The sequence below is a fragment of the Glycine soja genome, chromosome 14, assembly GCF_004193775.1.
Source record: "Glycine soja cultivar W05 chromosome 14, ASM419377v2, whole genome shotgun sequence".
NCBI lineage: Eukaryota > Viridiplantae > Streptophyta > Magnoliopsida > Fabales > Fabaceae > Glycine > Glycine soja.
Genome location: NC_041015.1, coordinates 10,872,591 through 10,898,046, shown reverse-complemented (window position 1 = coordinate 10,898,046; position 25,456 = coordinate 10,872,591). Strand labels below are relative to the sequence as shown.

General features: G+C 40.3%; 1 long non-coding RNA gene across 1 annotated transcript; it reads left to right on the top strand.

The window, feature by feature from the left end:
- The first annotated feature begins 10,094 nt into the window (after window positions 1-10,094).
- LOC114383460 lies at window positions 10,095-11,528 on the top strand. The gene is made up of 3 exons (XR_003660512.1): window positions 10,095-10,720; window positions 10,852-10,977; window positions 11,490-11,528. It is a non-coding gene; the product is annotated as an uncharacterized LOC114383460 (long non-coding RNA).
- Window positions 11,529-25,456: the final 13,928 nt, after the last annotated feature.

The window sequence follows — 25,456 nt, the reverse complement described above, 5'->3', positions numbered from 1 at the left end:
GAACGCATATGCATGATGATGCAATGACTCATGCAAAATGTGATGCTGGAATATGATAAATAACAAATGCAGGAACGATATGTTCATTATGATGCCATGAAGACATGCTTATGCGATGCATGATATGAATGCATTCACGGACACGAGGGCCCGGAAAATTATCTCTTCTTGCTTGCGCATTTGGGGGTGCAATGCCCCATGTGTGCAGTTTAAGAAGGTGATATGGATCTTCCGGCTTCCCATGACAAAAGACGAGACCAACATACAACGTGTGCGTGACGACATGATGTAGACGCGTAAAAGCATAACACGGGGATGCACATAGCATGGCAATATCCACAAATAATCATACAACAAAGGCGTACATGACATTTAGGTCTACATGCATGGCAGTGTTAAAAATGGCACGCAACGTGTTTGCTCCGTGCCTCTATTTTAGGGACCTATAGGATAATATCTAAGGGTCTCTAATAACTACTTCCAACGATCCATATCTCACATGGTTGTTTTCTAGAGGTATCATCACTCAAGATAATAATATTGCGGCGATATGGAATACCAGCGACAACACATTATAAAGAGAGAAAACTCTATACGAGGTTTAACTATTATCAAGCAAGTCGGAGATGTAGCATGGCCATAGATACACCTTCACTCCTTAGATTTCCATGAACCCGAGTATAGGGCCCTTTTTTACTCAAACCTGTGGGTGCTTAGAATGCGGTGTAAAAATGTGGAAAAGACAACATTTATTATTTTTACACAGTTCAAGAAAAAACGCACACACAAAATTTCATAATTTCACATTTTCCTAAAATAGGCCTAACTCACAAAAACAGTCCCCAGTGGAGTCGCCAACTGTCGCAACCTACCCTTTTGCGGGCGAGCGAGGCGAGGCTCACAGGTGCGTCTTCCAAAGGAGGAAAATGCACGGAGTCGCCACCAACGTTTATTTGTGGAAAACGTCGGAAAAACCGAAGGAAACCGATCATGAAGAATATTCCAGATTCAGGAGTTGTATTTATGTTTGAGGAAGGTATTAGCACCTCTCACGTTTGTCCCAAAGGACAACAGCCTTAAATTAGAATTGTGTGAAATTGTGTATCTAAAATTTTATTTCTTTTTTATTTTTGAGGTCGACAAAAGCGAGGCTCTTGCTCCTACGTACCCTCCATCAAAGAGGAAATCAGACCTACGTAGTTCTTTCTAAAGGGCGAATCAAGCGATTCTTTTTACTTGGAAGGTGGTCTTTTTAAGGCGTTGGACCATAAAATGACCCATATTTACTTGGTGAGAAAAACTGAGCTATCGAACCTTAAAATCCTTTTTAGTGATTTTTTGCGAACGAGCTTGACTTTGCGAGTTGATTTTAGCCTTAGTTTCACTTTAGTTATTAGTCAATTCAATTAAGAAAGAGAAATCCCATAGAGAAACGTCTGATTGATTTTTTTGGTGTATTTTACTAAAAGATATTTTTTTGATTATTATATTATTATTTTACCTCTTTTTGGTTTCCAACGTGGTTACGGCATGACCGAACGGTCGGATTTCATTTTAACAGAAATTAACGGATATTACAAATCAAATGATCGGTGGAAATTTATCTTATTTTTTTATTAGGCGAGAAAATGACTTAAATAAATGACTAAAGCACGTCAAAAGGGGGTACGGAAAGTAAATGAAACGAGAATAAAAGTACACGAAACAAATGGGGACCACCAAGGGTATATAGAATGAATTGAAAAGTTCAATTTCGGGAAGTTACCGGTTGAAGACCGAAGAACGACGAAGAACGAACGACGAACGACGAAGAACGGTTGAAAATCTTCGCGAAATCACCCACGGAAACGTTACGGAAGCGCCTCGGCTTGGATTTTATTCACGGAAACAATTTTCCTCACTAATTTTAAGTGATTACGAAGTACCAGAAGGGCCGAACCCCTTTCTCCTCCACTCCTCCCCCTATTTATAGGAAAATATGGGAGGAGCTTGCCACCCAGCTCGCCCAGGCGAGCCAGGTTGCTTCCTCCAGAAGCAACCGCCTTCTGGAGGAACATCCTGGAAGGCCCAAGTGGGCCTAGTTTCTATTTGCACCCCCTTTTTTTTTACTAACTACACCCTCTATTTTCTTTTTTGGTGATTCTTTTTCCGTAACGTTACGAAACTTTACGAATTTCGTAACGATACTTGTTTTCTTTCCGTAAGGTTACGGGACCTTATGGGTCACGTAATTACTCCTTTTTTTGGCTTTCGGGATGTTATGGAACCTCACGGATTGCGTAACAATACTTCCTTTTGATTTCCGGCATGTTACGGAATTTCACGGATTGCGTAACAATGCTTCCTTTTGATTTCCGGCATGTCTCGAAACTTCACGTATTGTGCAACAAAGGGTGCCAAGTACCTTGAAGTGGTCAAAAAAAGGTTGCATGCCATCAAACAGTGGTCCCCGGACGAAATTAGGGTATGACACTTCCCATATTGAAAGGTGATAATTATAAGGTTTGGAAGGAAAGAATTCTCCTTTATTTGGGCTGGATGGATATTGACTATGCTATAAGGAAGGATGAGCCATCGGCTATTACTGAAAGTAGCGAACCTGATGTTGTTGACCTTTATGAAAAGTGGGAGAGATCTAATCGTCTCTCCGTTATGTTCTTAAAAACCAACATATCTGCTAGTATCTGGGGTTTAGTTGACCAGCATGATAAGGTTATCGAATCAAGTGGCCTCAGAATAATTAAGAAGGGGGGGTTGAATTAATTATTAATGTGTCTTGACTAATTAAAAAATTATCCTTCTTAATGTTACTAGATTCAACTAGGTTTTACTACTAAGTTATGAAGAAGTAAAGAACAAAAACAATAACTTAGACAAAAGTAAAGCGAAAATAAAAGTGCACAGCGGAAAAGTAAAGAGTGTAGGAAAGAAGAAGACAAACACAAGATTTATATTGGTTCGGTAACAACCCATGCCTACATCCAGTCTCCAAGCAACCAACAGTTCTTGAGATTTCTTTCAACCTTGTAAAATCCTTTACAAGCTAAAGATCCACAAGGGATGTATCCCCCCTTGTTCTCTTTGAACAACCAAGTGGATGTACCCTCCACTTGAACTGATCCACAAGAGATGTACCTTCTCTTGTTCTCAATATAACAACCCAAGTAGATGTACCCTCTACTTGTGCCACAAAGGATATACCCTTCAATGTGTTACGACAAAGAATTCTTAGGCGGTTAATCCCTTGAATTCTCTGTGAGGGGGATACAAAAGATATCTCAGGCGGTTAGTCCTTTGAAATCTTTTGTATAAAGGGAAAGGGAAAAAGATATCTTAGGCGGTTAGTCCTTTCAAATCTTTTGTAAGAAACAAAAGATATCTCAGGCGGTTAGTCCTTTGAAATCTTTTGTCAAGAGGGAGAAGGAAAGAAACAAAAGAATTCTCAGGCGGTTAGCCCTTTGAATCTTTTGACAAGAGAAAGAAGTGAATGAAGAAAAAGAATAGCACAAGTTTTTTGTCAATGAACTTTTCTTGAAAGAGAAAGTATTGAACAAAAACTCTTAGAAAGATGAAGAGAAATGAATGAAAGAAATCAGTCTTAGTTGTATTTGAAATTCGTGTCATGGTCACATATTTATAATCATTTGATGACTCAAGTCAAAGTTTATGACTCTTAGAAATTTCTTTGAAACTAATCACCTTTTAAAAATTGTGACTCTTTTGAAAACTAGTCACTTACAAAGTTGTGACTTTTGAAAAAATCTTCAGAAACAAGTCACTTTAAGAATTGTGACTTTTGGAAATTTATTTTTCGAAATCAGTCACTGGTAATCGATTACCATTATAGTGTAATCGATTACACATCAAAAGATATGACTCTTCATGTTTAAATTTGAAAATCAAAACGTTTAGAAACACTGGTAATCGAATACACAAGTTTAAAATGATTTGAAAATATTTTATCACTAGTTGTGACTCTTGATATTTGAAATCTAACGTTTTAAAACATTGGTAATCGATAACATGATTATGGTAATCGATTACAGCTTTGTAAATCAGTTTTGAAAACAATGCTGGCTACTGGTAATCAATTACTACCTTCTGGTAATCGATTACCCGAGAGTAAAACTCTTTGGTAAAAGATTTTGTGAAAAATTCTTGTGCTACTCAATGTTTTGAAAAACTTTTTTAGTACTTATCTTGATTGAGTCTTCTCTTGATTCTTGAATCTTGAGTCTTGAATCTTGATCTTGATTATTCTTGAATCTTGATTCTTGAAACTTGATTGAATCTTGAAACTTGGTTATTCTTGAATCCTGATTCTTTGAAACATGATTCTTGAAACTTTTTTACTCCTGATTCTTTGGAACTTGCTTAACTCTTGATTCTTTGGCATCATCAAAATAATCTTGGAAGTCATTGCTTCCACAAAGGTCAAAGTTCTGTTGAAAGCCATTGATGAACAGTTTACGACCTCTGAGAAGTCGCTTGCTAGCACACTCATTATGCAATTCTCTTCCATTAAGCTTACTGGAACAAGAGGTATGCGTAAAATCTCCTACAACACACATAAGGATAAATGGTCTATTAATGAACTGATGACCATGTGTGTTCAAGAAAAGGAGAGATTGATAACGGAAGAGGGTGAGAAGGTAAATTTGACTACTTCAACTTTTGGAAAGGATAGGAATAAGTCTGTAGGCACCAATAAAGGAAGGATTCCGATTTAACGAACAATTAAAAAGGAGTCAAAGTGTTTCTTCTGTAAAAAGAAAGGACATATAAAGAAGGATTGTCCCAAATTTAAAAGTTGGTTTGAGAAGAAAGGTACACCATTTACTTTCGTTTGTTTTGAATCTAATATGATTAATATGAATCATAATACATGGTGGATTGACTTTGGTTCTACAATCCATGTTTCTAATGCCTTGCAGGGTATGGAAAGCCTAAGGAAGCCAGTGAGCAGTGCATCTACTCAGGGAGTAGGATGAGCTTGCATGTAGAGGCCATTGGAACGTGCGTTTTAGTTTTAAGTAGTGGCTTTAAATTACATTTGGAGAAAGTTTTTTATGTTCCTAGTTTTTGTAAAAACTTAATTTCTGTTTCTAAACTTGCACCTTTGAGATTTTATTTTAATTTTATAGACTTTGGTTTTAATTTACTAAATAAATATGAAATTATTGGTTGATGTTCTTTATTAGATTGAATTGAAGAGCGACGCTACTTATAATTCTATGCACGTTTCTGTTGGGTTAAAACGATGTATTGTGAATGAAGAATCCTCTATGTTATGGCACCCGAGATTAGGACATATCTCTATTCAGAGAATCAAGCGATTAGTAAATGAAGGAGTACTTAGTACTTTGGATTTCGCTGATTTTGAGACTTGTGTAGATTGCATTAAGGGTAAGCAAACTAACAAGTCTAAAAAGGGTGCAAAGAGGAGTTCTAATTTATTAGAAATCATACATACAGACATATGTTGTCCAGACATGGATGCAAATAGTCCAAAACACTTCATAACCTTTATAGATGATTATTCACGATATATGTATCTCTACTTACTTCATTCTAAGAATGAAGCTTTAGATGCCTTTAAAGTTTTTAAGGCTAAAGTTGAGAAACAGTGTGGAAAAAAAATTAAGATTGTGAGATCAGATAGAGGTGGGGAGTACTATGGTAGATACACAGAGGATGGACAAGCATCGGGTTCATTTGCGAAATTTCTTCAAGAACATGGGATTGTTGCCCAATATACTATGCTTGGTTCTCCGGATTAGAATGGTGTGGCAGAACGAAGACATCGAACCTTATTAGACATGGTGAGAAGCATGAGGAGTAATGTAAAGCTTCCTCAATTTTTGTGGATTGATGCACTTAAGAAAGACGATTGCGTATATATTAAACCGAGTTCCAACCAAGGTTGTCTCAAAGATACCTTTTGAGTTATTCAAGGGTTGGAAACCAAGTTTGCGACATATACGTGTTTGGGGATGCCCTTCTGAAGTAAGAATTTATAATCCACAAGAGAAAAAACTAGACCCTAGGACTATTACTGGGTATTTCATTGGATATGCTGAAAGGTCTAAAGGGTATAGGTTCTATTGTCCATCCCACAACACTAGGATTGTGGAATCAAGGAATGCAAAGTTTCTTGAAAATGACTTGATCAGTGGGAGTGATCAATTTCAGAATATTTCTTCTGAAAGGGATCACTATGAAGCTGAACCTTCTGGGACAAGTAATAGGTTGGTAGTCATTCCCACCCCTCAAGTTAAAATGAGTGTTAGATAACCAGTGATTGAAGTTCCACAAGCTGTTGAAAGTGATCATGTAAATCAAGTTGTTTGTGAGGAACAACATGATGATATTGAACAAACTGGTGAAGAACCAGTTGAACAAGTTCCTCAGTAGGATGACCAAGCAGCATTAAGAAGATCTACTAGAGTAAAAAAGACAACAATTCCTAGTGATTATGTAGTGTACCTACAAGAATCAGACTACAACATTGGAGCCGAAAATGATCCTGAGACGTTTTCACAAGCCATGAGTTCTAAGGAATCAAATTTGTGGTATAATGCTATGAGGGATGAGATGGATTCTATGGCATTTAACCAAGTTTGGGATCTCATTGAGTTACCTATTGGTGTAAAAGCCATCGGATGTAGATGGGTCTTCAAAACAAAGAAAGACTCAGAAGGCAACATTGAGAGACATAAGGCAAGACTTGTTGCTAAAGGATTCACTCAAAGAGAATGAATCGATTACAGAGATACCTTTTCCCTTGTATCTAAGAAAGACTCTCTTCGAGTAATTTTGGCATTAGTAGCTCATTTTGATCTTGAGTTGCATCAAATGGATGTGAAACCGGCATTCCTGAATGGTGATCTAGAAGAAGAGGTTTACATGAAACAACCTAAGGGATTCTTATCTAGTGTTGGTGAGCACTTAGTCTGCAAGCTTAATAAGTCCATCTATGGATTGAAACAAGCCTCCCGCCAATGGTATTTAAAATTTCACGAGGTCGTTTCTTCATTCAGCTTTGAAGAGAATGCCATGGATCATTGTATATACCAGAAGGTCAGTGGGAGTAAGATTTGTTTCCTTGTATTATACGTAGATGATATTCTGCTTGCGACTAATGATAAGGGTATGCTATATGAGGTGAAACAATTTCTCTCAAATAACATTGATATGAAGGATATGGGAGAGGCATCTTATGTCATAGGCATAAAGATCCATAGAGAAAGATCTCAAGACATTTTAGGCTTGTCTTAAGAAACCTATATCAACAAAGTTTTAGAGAGATTTAACATGAAAGATTGTTCACCAAGTGTAGCTCCTATTGTGAAGGGTGACAAACTCGCTTTGAGTCAGTGCCCCAAAAATGATTTTGAGTGGGAACACATGAAAAATATTTCATATGCTTCAGCAGTTGGAAGCCTTATGTATGCTCAGGTTTGCACTAGACCTAATATTGCATTCGTTGTTGGAGTCTTGGGAAGATATCAAAGTAATCCAGGTATTGGCCACTGGAAAGCTGCAAAGAAAGTGATGAGATATCTTCAAGGAACAAAGGATTACATGCTCATGTACAGACAAACTGATTGTCTGGAAGTGATTGGCTACTCCAACTCAGACTTTGCTGGTTGCGTTGATTCACGAATATCAACATCTGGTTGTATTTTTATGTTAGCCGGTGGAGCTGTATCTTGGAGAAGTGCCAAGCAAACCTTAATTGCTACTTCCACTATGGAGGCTGAGTTCGTTTCCTGTTTTGAGGCTACCTCGCATGGTGTATGGTTGAAGAGTTTCATGTCTAGCCTTAGAGTTGTGAACTCTATTTCTAGGCCATTAAAGTTGTATTGTGACAACTTTGTTGCGGTGTTTATGGCTAAAAACAACAAAAGTAGAAGTCGAAGTAAGCACATCGACATCAAGTACTTAGCCATAAGAGAACGTGTTAAAGAAAAGAAAGTGGTCATTGAACACGTCAACACTGAGTTAATGATTGTTGATCATTTAACTAAAGGCATGTCACCAAAGAATTTTAAGGATCATGTAGTACGAACGGGACTTGGTTCCATGATGTAATTTCATTGTACATACATTTGTTATTTTCAATGAAACTCTTGTTCAGTTAGATATTTTCTCATATGATTTTGTGCACATATTTATTTATTTCGAGAAAAATCATTCGGTTTAGATATAGAATAAATATATGGTTTATTCATTAAGTTGAGAGCTAGTGTTGAGAGACTTGATATATTGTGGTACATGGAAGATACTACTCATCATCAGAGGACCTATCGCCATGACTCATATATTATGTTTCTTATTACGGTTGATGTTAAGTTAAATGGACCAAGTGGGAGAATATTGGAATGGCCCACGTTCAGGGTCACATTCCACGTTCTATTTTAATTTATTCCCATTACATTATTTTGGGAATTTTGTTATTTCTGAATCTGGTCCATTTTCCATCCACATTCAACCCATATCTTTGCAACATATTTGCAACCACCTTCAGTAACAAATCACGTACTCATCCTTTATCTCATGTACTGATAACTTCTATCTTACGTTCTAATAACAAGTTGGTTGAGCTCTGTGATGGACAGACTCTATAAATAGGATAGGGTGCTCTCAGTTTTGTATCACCAAACTCACTTCTCTATTCAGAAAAAAAATACACCATCTATTCAGAGTGAGTAAGGGCCTGGAAGAACAAAATTGTCTTCAGGTTCGTGTATGCGTCACTTCGCATTCGATTTGCAATGGCTGGAGGTACGCTCATATCATTTAGTTTCCGTTGTTTGATCTGAATATGCCATTTAAATTAATTTGCATGTTTAGATCAATGTCTGCTTTAATTTACATTAAATTCTAAGAGTCCATTCATTTGAAGTGAAAGAGAGCTGAAAAGGAATGAAATAAACAGTAAAATGAGGTATGGCTTACACTTTTTCACTTTACTTTAATTCAAAAATTTTATCCCTATTTACATTCAGTCCACTCTACCAAACGGACCCTAAGAGTTGAACATTTTATCATGTCCCATATTCATTAATATAATATGGAGATAAGGTAAATTTCTATTAGATATTTGCGTATAAATACTTTGACAGGACATATAAATTAAACTCTTAAAATTAATATTTGATATTTATTATCTATGGACTATGGTTTAAACATTCATTTTGGTTCTATTGAAAACAGGTTTTTGCAGGATTTACACTAGCAAACCTTTTGGCTAAGATTTCAAGGAGTGATAGAGAGTTAAGTACGTGACGTTTAGAGAAGCAGGTGTTTTGTGAATTAAACAATGAAGAATCTTAGTGCAGCCATGAAGCCTTAAACTCTGGGAAATGATGAAGAATATGAACTGATCAGATTTCGTTGTTTATAGTGATAGATAGAGTTCATATAACACTGACTTTGGTCCATATACAATGACAGTTGAATATAACATAATTCAGTGTCATTGAACAAATGCTTTGGAACTGACTCATATATCAAACATAACAATAGAAACTAGGATTGATGGTACATCGATCCCTATATTATAAATTCGACTTGTCATTTTTGAATGAGTACATTTTTAAGAATTATTATATTTTCATTAAGTTGTATGATTTCATTTTCAAATAATATTATTTGAATTTTAATATCTAATTTTATTATTTTTACTTATTATTATTTTTCATTTTTCAAACACTATTATTCAAATTTAAGTAACTTCAATTTATATTTGAATTTTAATATACTATATCAAATAAAGACTTTTTAAAATGAATTGGCTGTAATATTGTTGTTGTAATTTTAGTCAATCTCAATTTGAATTTATTTTTAAAATTTTAATGCATTATATTGATACGAGATTATTGCAAGTGCATGCTCGTCAAGTAATCAATATCTATATACTAAAACTGAAGTATGTGGAATATACTAAAATACCCATGGCCGAGAGCTTGACAGCTGTCCAATTTTTTGGTTTTTTGGTCAAAATACCCATGGCTGAGAGCTTGACAGCTGTCCAATTTTTTGTTTTTTTGGTCATTTTATAGCCCTCCAGCTTTGCTTTGGTTTTGTGCCACCTGTTGCTTTGTTTTGTGCCACCTGCCTGCTGTGTTGCCTTTTTTCTGCCACGTTGAGATGTTTCCTCTCTCTTTATCTCTTCTCTTCTTTACACAAAGTCTGAGCATTTTTTGTTTTTACTTCTCTTCTCATCTTCATTCTATTTTATTTTTTTTACGATTTTAGTTTGGCTTTGAGGATGGGTTGGGTAGCCATGTTCTATCTCGTCGTCGTTCCTGCACTCAACCGAGTTTCCCTTTCTGTGCTTGGCTTTAGACTATAAATTTAGCCTCCGAGTTTAATTTGGGGTTTGGTTTGGTTTCAACGATTATCTGATCAAGCTTCTCCTAATCGGCGACTCTTCCGTTGGAAAATCCTGCTTGCTTCTTAGATTCGCTGTGAGTCATCACTTTATTTGCTTCTCCTAATCTCTCTTTTTGTTCACTTCCTTTGTTTCTTCGTTTCGTTTCAGGATGACTCCTAGGTCGACAGCTACGTAAGTACTATTGGAGTTGATTTCGTAATTTTCACTCTTCTTCTCTTTTGTTATTTCTATTTATGGCCCAACACTCATTTTTATTTTATTTTTAGAAAATCAGAATCGTGGAGCTAGAAGGGAAAACCGTCGAGCTGCAGATTATGAGTATTCATACTTCACTGACACGAATCAATGTCTTTATGCATTTTCCTCAATTCTTAATTATCTGGATTTGCATGCAAGCTCTGCACCTCACAGTATCTTTTTGTGTTTTTTGCGATTTTTATTTGGATCAGGGTGCCTGTGGCTCAGTGGTATTTCGCGTTCAATCGCTTACAATTGGTCTCGACCCAACATGAAAATCGGTGTTAGGATCATTCACGCAAGTTCCTCTTACCGGAACGTTCCTATTCCTCACAAAGGTTTTTTCTTTTCCACTTTTTTCCCTTCCTTCTATCTTTTTCAATAATCTGTCATCATTTTCCTCTTTTTGTTCCTTTTAATTTTCCCAGGCTATCAATGAAGAAGCATCCAACAAGAAAGTTTTTTCCCTTTTTACTGTTATGCATGTTTGTTTCATTGATATTTGCTTCTTTTTGCAAGGTTCTAATTTTATTTGTTGTTATGCATGTTTGCTTCTTAATAATAGTTATTTTTTCTTACTGATTTTTCAACTCTATTTTTGGTTCCTTTTTTATTTTCCCGGGCTAATTTTTTCGTCATCTTCCCCATATGGGTTGTAAGTTATGTGTTTGATGAAATGCCTAAATGAAGTTTTAATTTTTAATCTTAAAAATTCATGTGCATCATTGTAACAATTGGTTGGTATTGATATCATTTATAACATGCAAGATTTTGATGATAATCATTGTAACAATTGGTTGGTATTGATATCATTTATATTCTTTAATTATTTTAATCTATTGTCCAACAGGAAGAAGCCCAGGTTTTTTTGTTCACCAGGAAGAAGCGCGGGTTTTTTTTCCTGCTCTCTCTTAGTTTGTGTTATTTTTTTTATTTTCTTTAATTATTATTATTATTATTATTATTATTATTATTATTATTATTATTATTATTATTATTATTATTATTATTATTATTATTATTATTATTATTATTATTATTATTATTATTATTATGTAGTTGGAATTCCTTTTTTATGTTATAATGACCGAGTGAACTTTGAAATTTTTATTTGAGGTTCCTGGTGTATGTAGGTGGTTGTCGCAACCTGCCCTTCGGCGGGAGGGCGACGCGTGACTCGCGGGAGGCGTGTTCCACGAAAGGAATACGCGCGGAGTCGCCACCAACGTTTATTTGAGGAAAACGTCGGAAAAACCGGAAAAGACGCGATCTACGAACTTTTAAGTGAAAGGTTCGGGAGTTGTATTTACGCACGGGGAAGGTATTAGCACCCCACACGTCCGTCCCAAGGGACGGCAGCCTTTAATCGAATGTGCAAACATGACTTTGATTTTTATGTTCCCTTTTATGTTCTTATATCCTTTATACCCTTTTTATATTTTTCCTTTTTTGTGGTCGACAAGGGTGTTTCCCTTTGCTCCTACGTATTCCTCAATTTGGGATGAGAAAATCAGACCTACGTAGTTCTTTCGGAACAAAGTGTTTTGTTAAGTTGTTTTTGTCTTTTTTGCAAAATATGTTTTTATTGAACAAAAGGTCATTTAAGGTGTTGAACCATTAAACGGTCTTTTGATTTTGAAAGGGGAGAAACGTTAAGGCGTTGGACCATTAACGATCTCTTGTTTTTGAAAGGAGAGAAACGTTAAGGCATTGGACCATTAACGATCTCTTGGGGTGGTCGACAAAAGCGGGGCTTTTGCTCCTACGTATCCTTAATGAGGAACTCAGACCTACGTAGTTCTTTTTTATCAAGCGATTCTTTACTTAAGTGGTGATCATTTTAAGGCGTTGGACCTTAAAAATGATCCATTTTACTTAGTGAGAAATTGAAATGACAAACTTCAAAAGCCTATTTTTTATGGACGAGCTTGACTAGGCGAATTGATTTTAGCCTTTAGTTTCACTTTAGTTATTAATCAATTCGATTAAGAATGAGAAATCCCAAAGAGAAAACGTCCGATTGATTTTCCGCTTTATTTTACTAAAAGATGTCTTTTTGATTATTATATTATTTTTTACCTCTTTTTGATTTCCAACGTGGTTACGGCACGACCGAACGGTCGGAATTTATTTTAACCGAAGTTAATGGATAATACAATTCAAACGTTCGGTGGAAATTTATTTTATTTTTAAGTTAAGCGAGAAATGACTTAAGTAAAATGGCTTAAGCACGTCAACAGGGGGTATAAAAAGTAAACAAAACGAGAGTAAAAATGCACGAAACACAATGGGGACCACCATGGGTGCACAGAATGAATCGAAAAGCTTGGTTCGAGATACTTACCCGTTGAAGATCGAAGAACGATGAAGAACGAATGAAGAATGTCGAAGAACGGTTGAAATCTTTGCGAAATTCCTCACGGAAAACGTTACGGAAACGTTTCGGAAGCGCCTCGGCTTAGATTTTCTTCACGGAAACAATTTTTCCAAGCAAATTCGAAAGAGAGAGAAGTGCCTAAGGGGCTGGACCCCTTCCTTCTTGCTTTCCTCCCCTATTTATAGCAAAATAGGGGAGGTGGTTGCCGCCCAGCTCGCCCAGGCGAGCAGGGTTGCTTCCTCCAGAAGCAACCGCCTTCTGGAGGAATCTTCTGGAGGGCCCAAATGGGCCTGGGTGCTATTTGCACCCCCATTTTTACTAAGTACACCCCCCTCTGCTATTTTTTGGTGATTCTTTTTTCGTAAAGTTACGGAAACTTACGAATTTCGTAACGATACTTGTTTTCTTTCCGTAATGTTACGGAACCTTGCGGATTACATAATCATCCCCTTTTTGACTTACGGAATGTTACGGAACCTCACTTAATTATGCAACGATGCTTCCATTTGATTTCCGGTGTGTCACGGAAACTTACGGATTGTGCATCAATATTTTTTTGGTTTTTCGGCATATCCTGGAATTTCACAAATTGCCTAATGATGGGTGCCAAGCACCTCACGAGGACCAAAGAATGGTCGCACGTCATCGAGCAAAGGTCCCCGGACGAAATTAGGGTATGACAGTTGCCCCTCTTTACTTGTCTTTTATTGGAGATAAAAGGAAAGTAAAGATAAGACACTAATTTCGTTCCTCTCGATTTGGCGAGAGTCGCGGGTGACCATAAAATCTCCACATGCAAATGACTTGTTGTTCCCAAAATTTCACAAATTGCCTAATGATGGGTGCCAAGCACCTCACGAGGACCAAAGAATGGTCGCATGTCATCAAGCAAAGGTCCCCGAAAATTAGCGTATGACACTAGTTTGGCTCCTCCCGGTTGACGAGAGTCGCGGGCGACCATGAAATTTCCGCATGTAAATGACTTGTTGTTCCCGGAGGAACAAAAGGTGCAGAAGACTATGTCAGTCTCTGCATGCTATCAAGCGTTCTGTCTTACAGATAGCAAAAGAATGTTTATACGGATAACCACTCGGGTATTTCCGCGTATCATCGGGCCCGCCGCCTCTGGATGACACAAGGGTGCAGAATGACCAAACTTGGTCTCTGCTTGTCATCGGGCCCGCCGCCTCTGGATGACAAAAGGGTGCGAATAACCGTAAGGTATCTCCGCGTATCATGGGTGCAGAATGACCAAACTTGGTCTCTGCTTGTCATCGGGCCCGCCGCCTCTGGATGACAAAAGGGTGCGAATAACCATAAGGTATCTCCGCGTATCATGGGTGCAGAATGACCAAACTTGGTCTCTGCTTGTCATCGGGCCCGCCGCCTCTGGATGACAAAAAGGTGCGGATAACCGTAAGGTATCTCCGCGTATCATGGGTGCAGAATGACCAAACTTGGTCTCTGCTTGTCATCGGGCCCGCCGCCTCTGGATGACAAAAGGGTGCGAATAACCATAAGGTATCTCCGCGTATCATGGGTGCAGAATGACCAAACTTGGTCTCTGCTTGTCATCGGGCCCGCCGCCTCTGGATGACAAAAGGGTGCGAATAACCATAAGGTATCTCCGCGTATCATGGGTGCAGAATGACCAAACTTGGTCTCTGCTTGTCATCGGGCCCGCCGCCTCTGGATGACAAAAAGGTGCGGATAACCGTAAGGTATCTCCGCGTATCATGGGTGCAGAATGACCAAACTTGGTCTCTGCTTGTCATCGGGCCCGCCGCCTCTGGATGACAAAAGGGTGCGAATAACCATAAGGTATCTCCGCGTATCATGGGTGCAGAATGACCAAACTTGGTCTCTGCTTGTCATCGGGCCCGCCGCCTCTGGATGACAAAAGGGTGCGAATAACCATAAGGTATCTCCGCGTATCATGGGTGCAGAATGACCAAACTTGGTCTCTGCTTGTCATCGGGCCCGCCGCCTCTGGATGACAAAAAGGTGCGAATAACCGTAAGGTATCTCCGCGTATCATGGGTGCAGAATGACCAAACTTGGTCTCTGCTTGTCATCGGGCCCGCCGCCTCTGGATGACAAAAGGGTGCGAATAACCATAAGGTATCTCCGCGTATCATGGGTGCAGAATGACCAAACTTGGTCTCTGCTTGTCATCGGGCCCGCCGCCTCTGGATGACAAAAAGGTGCGGATAACCGTAAGGTATCTCCGCGTGCTACCAGCTCTTGAGTCATGGCAACAAAAGGCGGTGTGGTCGACAAAAGCGAGGCTCTTGCTCCTACGTATCCTCCCATGAGGAATTCAGACCTACGTAGTTCTGGATAACTTGTGAGACTTGAAAAAGTCTCGTTGTTTTCTCCACTAAAATGCAAACATGCTTTGGCAAAGAGACAAATATTCCAACTGATTTAGAGCAGCATATGCTTTTTTTTTTTTTTTAGTGAAAAACAATGCGTCTACCGGGGAAGGAGAGTCTGCCGATGGGATTCCCCATAACCATAAATGAGATTTTGGATGTTAGCATTTCGTTTCTAAATGACCATTTAGAGGAAACACTGGGTTCGACAAAAATAGAAGAAATCCACTCAAAGTGTATCAATCTCGCACAGGTAAGTGTTTCATCCTAATTCCGAACCATAGATATGTCATGACTTGACTTTGCAAATTATTTCCTATCAAATCAAAAATTACACGCGTGATCATGGATCAATAGGGCTTCCCTTGGGAATGGGTTCTTTTGGTGTTTTCTTCTTTCGGCTTTTGTGTGTTTTTGGCTTTTGATTTTTGTGGCTTTTTCTTTTTTCTGTTTTTTTTTTGTTTAGTGCGGGGCGAGAAAAAAAGTCGCTAGCGCACGGGATTTTGGTTGGTAATCAAAGGGAGAAGACTATTTTAGGTCGTGGTTCCCTTTCCTTCTTTTTGTTCATTTGGTGACAATTCTGTATTGTTCAGATATTGTTTGGTCAAAAGACCTTTCTGCACATTTCTTCTAGTTTCTTTGATCAAGAACTTTCTTTCCTTCCTTTTTTTTACTTTCTCCCATTCTTTGGTTGGGAATTTTCTTTCTTTTCTTTTTGCTTTCTCCCACTCTTTGATTGAGAATTTCCTTTCTTTTCTTTTTGCTTTCTCTTTGATGGGAAATTTTCCTTCTTTCCTTTTTTGCTTCCGAGGGTAAGGTTTATGGTGAGTCAGGATTTTGGCTCAAGGCTTGTAGAATGGCTAGACATGATACATGTCAGGGTTTGGTTTGGTTCAAGGATAAAAAGGGATGCCCCACATTATTTCCATGACACAAATGCAAAAATGATGATTTGGAAACTTTATGCAAAACTGGTCATGCATGCACCTATGCGGACACTCAAGTGTCAAATTTTTATGGTCATGTGATGCTAGGGCTCAGGATTCATTTCCTCTATTTTAAATCAACCCAATGTTTCCAAAATATGTTCTTTTATCAATTTGTGCATTCATCCGAGTCCATTTTGGGCGTCCGGGGAAATTTTCACAGCATTCACCCTTCAGGTGTAGACACGTTTTTTTCTTCAAAAATCGGTTATGATCAATGAATGAATTTTTTCAAAGAAAAGTTGGAAATCGTCTCTTTTCAAAAGCATGTTGGTTTTTCAGCTTGACAACTTATTTTTTCTTTTTTCCTTCTTCTTTTTTTTATCATTATCATTTGTTTATTTCTTTTTCTTGTTTGTGTTTTTTTTTCTTCTTTTTTTTCATGAGGTATTTTGCTACCTAAACATGTGTATATTTTTGCGAGGTATTTTTGCTATATACATGCATATCCAAGGTATCTTGCTACCTAAACATACATATATATGTTTTGTAAAGTGTGTTTTTGTTTACATACATGCATATCTAAGGTATCTTTCTACCTAAACATACATATATATATTTTGTGAGGTATGACTACCTTCCGAGCTTGTGCTCATTTTATTTAAATTCCTAGGATCATGAGCAACTAGGTGTGTCTTACTATGAAAAGTGATCAAATAACAAGCACAGATTCAAAAGGTACTAGGTTGCCTCCTAGTAGCGCTTCTTTAACGTCTTTAGCTGGACGCATGATGGCTTGTAGGTCACGGACCTAGTACTTTGCTTACCTTTGGCTTTGGATTTGGTCGCCTGCTGGTCGGCCATGTGTCGTAGGCAACGCTCTAACCTTTTTGCGGATGAGCTGAGGTTAACTCTAGAGGTGGTGGCGGTGTGTCTATTGCCCGCTACCGGCCATCCCAATGCTGCTGTGGTGTTTCGCCCTGCGCCTGCCTGGGGGCGCAGTACTTCTTGATGAAAGCTCGATTAGTAGGGGGCCTGATGCCCTTGCTGGAGGTGACAGGTACTCCGTAGAACTGACAGAGACCCGTAATTAGAGCTTGACAACTCCAAGACCCTGTTGGACTTCTTCGGGTCCACTGGGTGTCTTGCAGGCGCGATCCCTGCAAACAATAGATGAAATCAGAAATCAGTTGAGCGATGTGCATACTTACCTATGATGATGTGACCTTGTCGGGGGGGTACGAGCACCGTGTAGGACTGATAGAGGCCCGTAACCAGAGCTGGAAACCCCAGGGCCCTGTTGGACTTTTCCGGGTCCACTGGGTGTCTCTTGGGTGCGATCCCTGCAAACAATAGATGGTATCAGAAATCAGTTGAACTATATGCATACTTACCCATGTCGGGACGACACAGACCAACTGATACTTTTGCAGGGGGAGATTGGCATTGCGGTCGCTGGGCAGAATGTTGCTAAGTATCAATGTCATCTATATCTGTGTAAGAGTGGTCATGTTGGTGCGCACGATCTGCACTCGTCTCTTTGCAGCGGCACGGGTGAAATCTTGCCCCGGTATGCATAGTAGCTGTGTGATAGCCTCCCTCTCTGGTTGTGCTTGCGCAGTTGGCCCTCCTCCAATATCAGGGGGTGGCCCAGGAACCGTTAAAAGGAAACTACTGGTCCCTTAACCGGGAGTGCAAGTCTCGGTTAAGCATTTAAGGACAGAGGACCTTAAATTATCTTAAGGTGTGGATATGGAGCCCACTGAAAGTGAGGACGCGTAGTCCTCTAAAGGCGAGGGCGTGTAGCCCTCTGAAGTTCAGGCCTTTCGAAGGCGAGGGAGTGTAGTCCTATGATGGCAAGGACGTGCAATCCTCTAAAGGTGAGGGCATGCCCCCCTTTGAAAATGGGGAACATGTAGTCCTTTGATGGCGAGGACGTGTAGTCCTCTAAAGGTGAGGACATGTAGTCCTCTGAAGGTGAGGGCGTGTAGCCCTACAAAGGTGAAGGCACATGACCCTTTGACGGCAAGGACGTGTAGTCCTCTGAAGTTGAAGGTACATGACCCTTTGAAGGCGAGGACGTGTAGTCCTCTGAAGGTGAAGGTAACTAGTACCCAAGGTGAGGGCGTGTAGCCCTCTCAAGGCGAGGACTTATAGTCCTCTGGAGGTGAGGGCGTGCAGCCCTCTGGTGGTGAGGACGTGTAGTCCTCTCAAGGCGAGGACGTGTAGTCCTCTGACGGTGAGGGTAACTAGTACCCAAGGTGAGGGCGTGTAGCCCTCTCAAGGCGAGGACATGTAGTCCTCTGGAGGTAAGGGCGTGCAGCCCTCTGATGGTGAGGACGTGTAGTCCTCTCAACGGTGAGGGTAACTAGTACCCAAGGTGAGGGCGTGTAGCCCTCTCAAGGCGAGGACATGTAGTCCTCTAGAGGTGAGGGCGTGCAGCCCTCTGATGGTGAGGACGTGTAGTCCTCTCAACGGTGAGGGTAACTAGTACCCAAGATGAGGGCGTGTAGCCCTCTCAAGGTGAGGACGTGTAGTCCTCTGATGGTGAGGGCGTGCAGCCCTCTGATGGTGAGGGTAACTAGTACCCAAGGTGAGGGCGTGTAGCCCTCTCAAGGCGAGGACATGTAGTCCTCTCAAGGCGAGGACATGTAGTCCTCTGAAGGTGAGGGCGTGCAGCCCTCTGTTGGCGAGGACGTGTAGTCCTCTAAAAGTGATAGGTACAAGTACCCAAGGGTCCACCTTTATGAGAAAGCAAGAGATCGACTCATCGAGAGAGCCGGTCATCCCAAATCCACAAGATTAGATGTAGGAAATCTATGCAGTTAACATGATTTTTAGGGATGCATATGCATGCAACCTTTGTCGTGAAATTTGGTAAATGCGGACTTCATATGAAACAATGCAATGTAATGGAAAGTTGTACAATGTTCATGACATTCTTTCCCTATTTTGTGATTTTGATTTTGATTTGATTTTTTTTTGGAAAACATAGATTGACTGTCCTTTTGAAAGAGGTGATAATTCATGCGACCTTATCCTATCTTTTTGCAAATCTCTCTGGGAACTCCCTCAGAGTGTATGTTCTGTTTGATTTAGTCACTTGACCGTTTTGGAGTGACGGGAATGGAGTCGTTTGATAATTAATCAATCTATTGAAATCCTAGGGTTTGTCCCCCCCTTTTTTTTTGTTAAAAACATCGATGGGTGAGAACTTTTGATCGGCCCCTATGTTCACTTGAGGCTCATGCACGGTGCCCCTCATTGCCCCAGTGTAAGGCTTTGAGGTACCAATCATTGTCTTTCGTCATGACCTTGTAGCTGGGAACCTATTGAGTGAGAACTTCTAATCTGTCCCTAGGTTCACTTGAGGCTCATGCACGATGCCCCTCATTGCCCCAGTGTAGGGCTATGAGGTGACCATCGTCGTCTTGTTTTCACAACCTTGTAGCAAGGGAGAATGAAAGAAGCAGTTGATTCTTGCAAAAAAGAATTTTCCAAGGACGAGAAATAATTGAAGGATCTTTCAGTTGATGGATTAAGTCAAATGACTCTTATGTAGAAGCAAGATGTTTTGATGTCTTGATGATGCTAAAGGATCAAGTGCTTCTAAGTTTTATCCAAGAAAATCAAGATATATGATCAGGTTTGATCTCTTTAGAATCTTTAGGAAGAAGTTTCCAATTTGAAACAAACAAAGGTTTGACCAAAGAATTCTATCATTTCAAATTGAGATTTGCTCTCTGGTAATCGATTACTAGCAGTTTGAAAATGTTTTAATTCAAATTTTTAAAACCTGTAATCGATTACATAAGTCTTGTAATTGATTACAAGAGGGGATTTTGAGAAAATAATTTCCAAGAGACATATCTATTCAAATGATTTATGAACGGCCATTCAAATGTTTTAAAGAGAGTTTTCATTGCCCAAACAGTTTTATCCTCTCAAAAGATCAAGAGTTTTTCTGAACTGAAATGTCTTATCCTCTCAAAAAGATTCCTTGGTCAACCACTTGCTTATTCAATAAGGAATTTTTGATTGATCTTCATTTTACAATCTACCTCTTTTAAGAGAGATTTCATCTTCTTCTTATTTCTGAAAAGGGATTAAGAGACCGTGGGTCTCTTGTAGTAGAGGATTCTTGAACACAAGGGAAGGGTTGTCCCTATGTGCATTGTTAATCCGAAAAGAGAGAGTGAAAGTTTAATTGGGGAATAATCTTCGTATCTTAATTCAACCCCCCCTTTTCTTAAGGTAACTAAGGCCATTTATCCCACATCCTATTCTTGATAACTCACTTCTCTCTAAAAAGACAAAATGAGGTCACATGAACGTCTATATTTTTACTTGAAAACACAGTCAATCAAATGCCTTTTTATTTTTTTATTTTGAAACTTATTCTTTATTTTGAAACTTATTTGTTTTGAACTTTGCTCGTTGTTTTACGGCACCCCCACCAACGTGCAAGATGAGTAATCTCTGATTGAACGGTCTTGGAAGTCAACACTCAGGAGCGCAGGTTGCTTGAGCAAACAGACCAATGGCTTACACCCACATTCCGGCGAAAGTTGAATAAGCAAACATGTGTTTGTGAGAGGATGAGGGACAAAGATATCAACTTTATCCATTTCATTTAACATTGTAGCTGTGGTTTACAATAATGGCATAAACTTGGAAACCCTGATGAGTCATTAGGGACACCTAACAACAACTTTCAAAATTGCCCCATGTATGGTGTTGCTTGTCAATGTTAGGATTCAACAAGCGATTCTCCTCAAATTTCAGCCAGCCCGCATCAATTAGACCTTGCACCTTACGCTTCAGAGCCCTACCATGCTCAATGGAACGCCCCGGGGCTTCTCCGTGACAAGCACACGTTGCGTTCGAGTCGTATTCTCGGAGAAATGGAGGTTGATGAACCTTGGCTAGGGTTATGGCTACCATTGAATTATCAACTAGATATGGGAGCAAGTCAGCATAGGACACTGGAATTGGGGTGAATTCTACAGGCTTTCTCGCTGCAAAATTCACTTCTTGGTTGGTGTTTTTGGTTTGTGCTAAAGGTGGTCTTCGTCATTGGAAGTGCGGTAGACAGGCTTTGTGGTTGATTTAGGGATGGCCTTTGTGGATAACTGGGTGGTGGGTAAGGAGAAAGTTTGTTATTGGCTGAGTAAAGATATTGTTGGGTTGGTGGGAAACTTGGCCGTATAGGAATGGCAGTCACAGCATGGGTTTCTCCCTCTTTCTCACCCTCTTCATTTGCCCCAGTTTTCTCAGTCGTCTAAGCAGGATGATTAAATTTGCCTCTTTTCAGATCCACTTCGATCCTTTCACTGGCGAAGACCAAATCCGCAAAGCTTTGAGGGTGCGTAGCCCACCATCTTTTCATAGTAGAGTATCGATAATGTGTCTACCATCACGATTATCGTCTCCCTTTCCATCATTGGGGGTACCACTTGGGCCGCCAGATCCCTCCACCTTTTGGGCGTGTTCTTTGAAAGATCCGTCCCCCTTTTTGCAAATGTTCTGTAGTTGCATCCTATCCAGAACCATATCAAAATTGTACTAATACTGCCTAACAAAGGCAACCATTAGGTCCTTCCAAGAATGGACTCGGGAAGGTTCCAAGTTAGTGTACCAGGTAACAGCTACCCCAGTAAGACTTTCATGGAAGGAATGTATCAACAATTCCTCGTCTTTTGCGTATTCCCCCATCTTTTGACAATACATCTTTAGATGGTTCTTGGGACAAGTAGTCCCCTTGTACTTGTCAAAGTCCAGCACCTTGAACTTGGGAGGGGTGATGATATTGGGTACTAGGAACAACTCTTTTAGGTTAGCAAAGGCATAATCTTCTCCTCCTTCAATGGCCCTGAGCCTTTCCTCTAGATGATCCCACTTTCCCATTCCTGCCATAGTCATGAGGGTTTTTAACCGCTGTGGAACGTGAGGGTTGTGGTTGTGGATGATATTGAGGGCCCTCCAAAGTGTTTTGCAGGGGTATACCACCAACTGCTTGCCCTTCAGCAGCATATCTGAGGCAAGGCTCGAAGTTGGCTAGATCGTGGTGGGGAATTTCATGTGTCTCCTCCATGGGTCGAGAGACATGTGCATGATCAGATTGAGGTTGTTGGCTCTTAATGAGTATGGGAGTGGAGTTATTGACATCCTGATTGGGAATGTACACCACATTGGGTGGTGTATAGTTTGGGAGGCAAACCATATGGCGGGAAGGCGTGCTTGTTTTGAATTTGCACATCATGGGGTCATCCGTACCTCCCAACTCTTTGCCTACCATATTTGAGGTTGGATGATTCATTTGCTTGAGGCCAGATGGGAGCATCGGGTTCACCTTAGCAACAATGCTGGTAGCGGCAATTGCAACCGCATTGGCTTCTATTATCTTCTTCACGCTCATCATGGCCACCATCATTGTGGCCATTTGCTCTTTCATGGCCTCCATGTCGACCTTCATCTTCTCTTGCACCTCCTCTGCTTCACCCATTACTCTAGCTCTAGCACGAGTTCGGTAAGGGTGCCGTAAAGCGTGTCCTTTTCTTTTTGATAACAATGATTAAGTTCATTTTATTTTATTTTTCAAGGAAAGAATGCAACGAGCAATGCAACCAATGAAAAGCATGGATGCATGCGAATGATGTACAGTTGAAGTATTGCGAATTTTTACGCAAGATATGGGGTTGAATCAATTTAGATTTTCAACATGGTCCATGACATCTTTGTCAAGGTGAAACTGGAAGTAACAAGGACATCAATAATCCTAAATATGTTTGGCAGTAGACGAAGCAGTGATGTGACTCGATTCATCTTTTGCCCCAATTTTGCAAGACGGTTACTTCCATATTTCAACTTGACTTGATGAACCTTTTTGTAAAAGCATGAGCTTGGTTCAACTCTATAATCCAAGGAATGGCAATTCTGATCGCCAATACTTCAACAACATCTCATAGGGATGAATGACTCAGGCATACTTTAAGCTTGTGCATGGAAAATGTAATTATGAAATTGAGATGCCCGAAGAAACACCATTTCCTAGTTAACCATGCATTAGGTACCATGTTCAATTATTTTGTTTTTAAGTGAAATGGGTTTATGATCCCAACATGGTTGGCTCGTGGCGCCTAACACATGAAACTAAGAATGTAGTGTGAAGTTTCACGCTTCCCCCTTTTTTGTTTTTGTTTTGTAGAGGAAAACACAAGGATGAGCAAACATGAAAACAAATGGTATGCAATTTTGCAGATCAAAAAGTTTGTTGAACGCATATGCATGATGATGCCATGACTCATGCAAAATGTGAGGCCGGAATATGATAACGGACAAATGCAGGATATGTCCATTATGATGTTATGAAGAGATGCTTATGCGATGCATGATATGAATGCATTTTACGGACACGAGAGCCCGGAAAATTATCTCTTCTTACTTGCGCATTTGGGGGCGCAGTGCCCCATGTGTACAATTAAGAAGGTGATATGGACCTTCCGGCTTCCCGTGACAAAGGACGAGACCAACATACAATGCATGCTAGAGATAAAATGCGGGAGTGACTTGATTTGCACAAGCTTTTTGGAGTAGAAACCTGGGACCAACTCATTTTATTTCAAAAAGGAAGTCATATCTAGTCAAGGTCTGAGAGACCATACAAGTTTCCTAACGATTTCTAATTATGTGGGCCATTAAGTCTATCATATGCTGACAATAGCCGAGAAGCCCATGAATCTCTTCGGGGGCGGAGTAGGTGTCAGCCATCGCCTTGGCCTTGGCTAACAATCGGGGAAGTTCTTGACTCTCGTTCAAGGTAAGAGCAAACCGATCCATCCACATGGTTGCCTCTTGGTGTAAAGAGTCGATCACCCTTCCTCTAGCCTCTTTTTCCGCATATACTTGGGCATACTCATCCGTGATTCTATGCTCGTGGGCCGTGGCTAGACCCAACTCTTCATGGTACTTGGCGATGATAGCTAGCATGTTGGTCTCCGTCTCGCATAAACGCTGAGACAAGCTTCTTTTGGACCTTGAGCAGGCAACTAACTCCTCTTTCAAAACCATGCTATGTGCTCGCGACTGGTCCCTTTCCTCCCTTCGCAACTTGAGTTCATTATTGCTACCCCATAGGGCTCCGCGAAATTTGTTCCGGCCATACTCTTCCTTGCGAGCCCTCTTGGTCTCTCGTTCAAGGGCTCTTGCGGTAATTGCATTCTCTTCCCGTAACCCGGCACACTCCTTCCGAACGTGTGTAGCGGCCAACTTGAACTTCTCCTTGGCAAGTTTTGCCTTTCCTAACTCTCTTTTGAGAGTTTGGACTTCTTCGTCCTCTTCCGGTGCTTCAAAACTCTCTTCGCTGACGACTTTTAACTTGGCGAGCCAATCTAAACCTCGTATATGAACTTTCATCCATTCGTGGTACCCACCAATGATGCCATTACGAATGCCTCTAAGCTCTTGATCTTTCCTTAACGGGGTTTCCCATGCCTTATGGATTCTTTGTATAGTCTTGGAACTTTGTGCGCCGAGATCCCTCACAAGGAAAGGAGACATGCTTTCTTCCGTCGGTGCTCCCCTCATGGGGTACCCTAGTTGTCTTATAGCGAGCGCGGGATTGTAGTTAATACAACCCCTCGTTCCTACCAGCGAAATGTTTGGGTATCCTCCACATGAGAAAAGGACTCCTTCTTTTCCTTCCTTCCATCGGGGGAACCAACTGATTGTTCTACCTCCTATCCCGGCCAAGAGCTGGTCCCAATCTATTCTCCTCTTTTCAGTGCACGAGCGATGGCTCAGGTGCGGACATGGATGTCTTGTGTCTTGTCGGAACAAGTGCGAAACCAACCAAACACAGAGGGCGGGTAAGCAACAGATGATCCGTGCGCTACTCTTTTCGCACCTTCGGTCAAATGTGTCAAACAGATCTGCCAAGACAGCTACCACCGGACTTTCCTTGCTATGGTGGTAGGCAAGGAAAGCGTCGATTGCTGCTAGGTCTACCAAACCATCCACATTTGGAAAGAGGACAACCCCGAAAATTAGCAAAGCTAACACATCCATAAACGGGACCCAGTCTCCTTGATTGGCCATACCCCTTGCCTTGTCTTCTAGGTACTTCCGTGGTAGGCCCGCT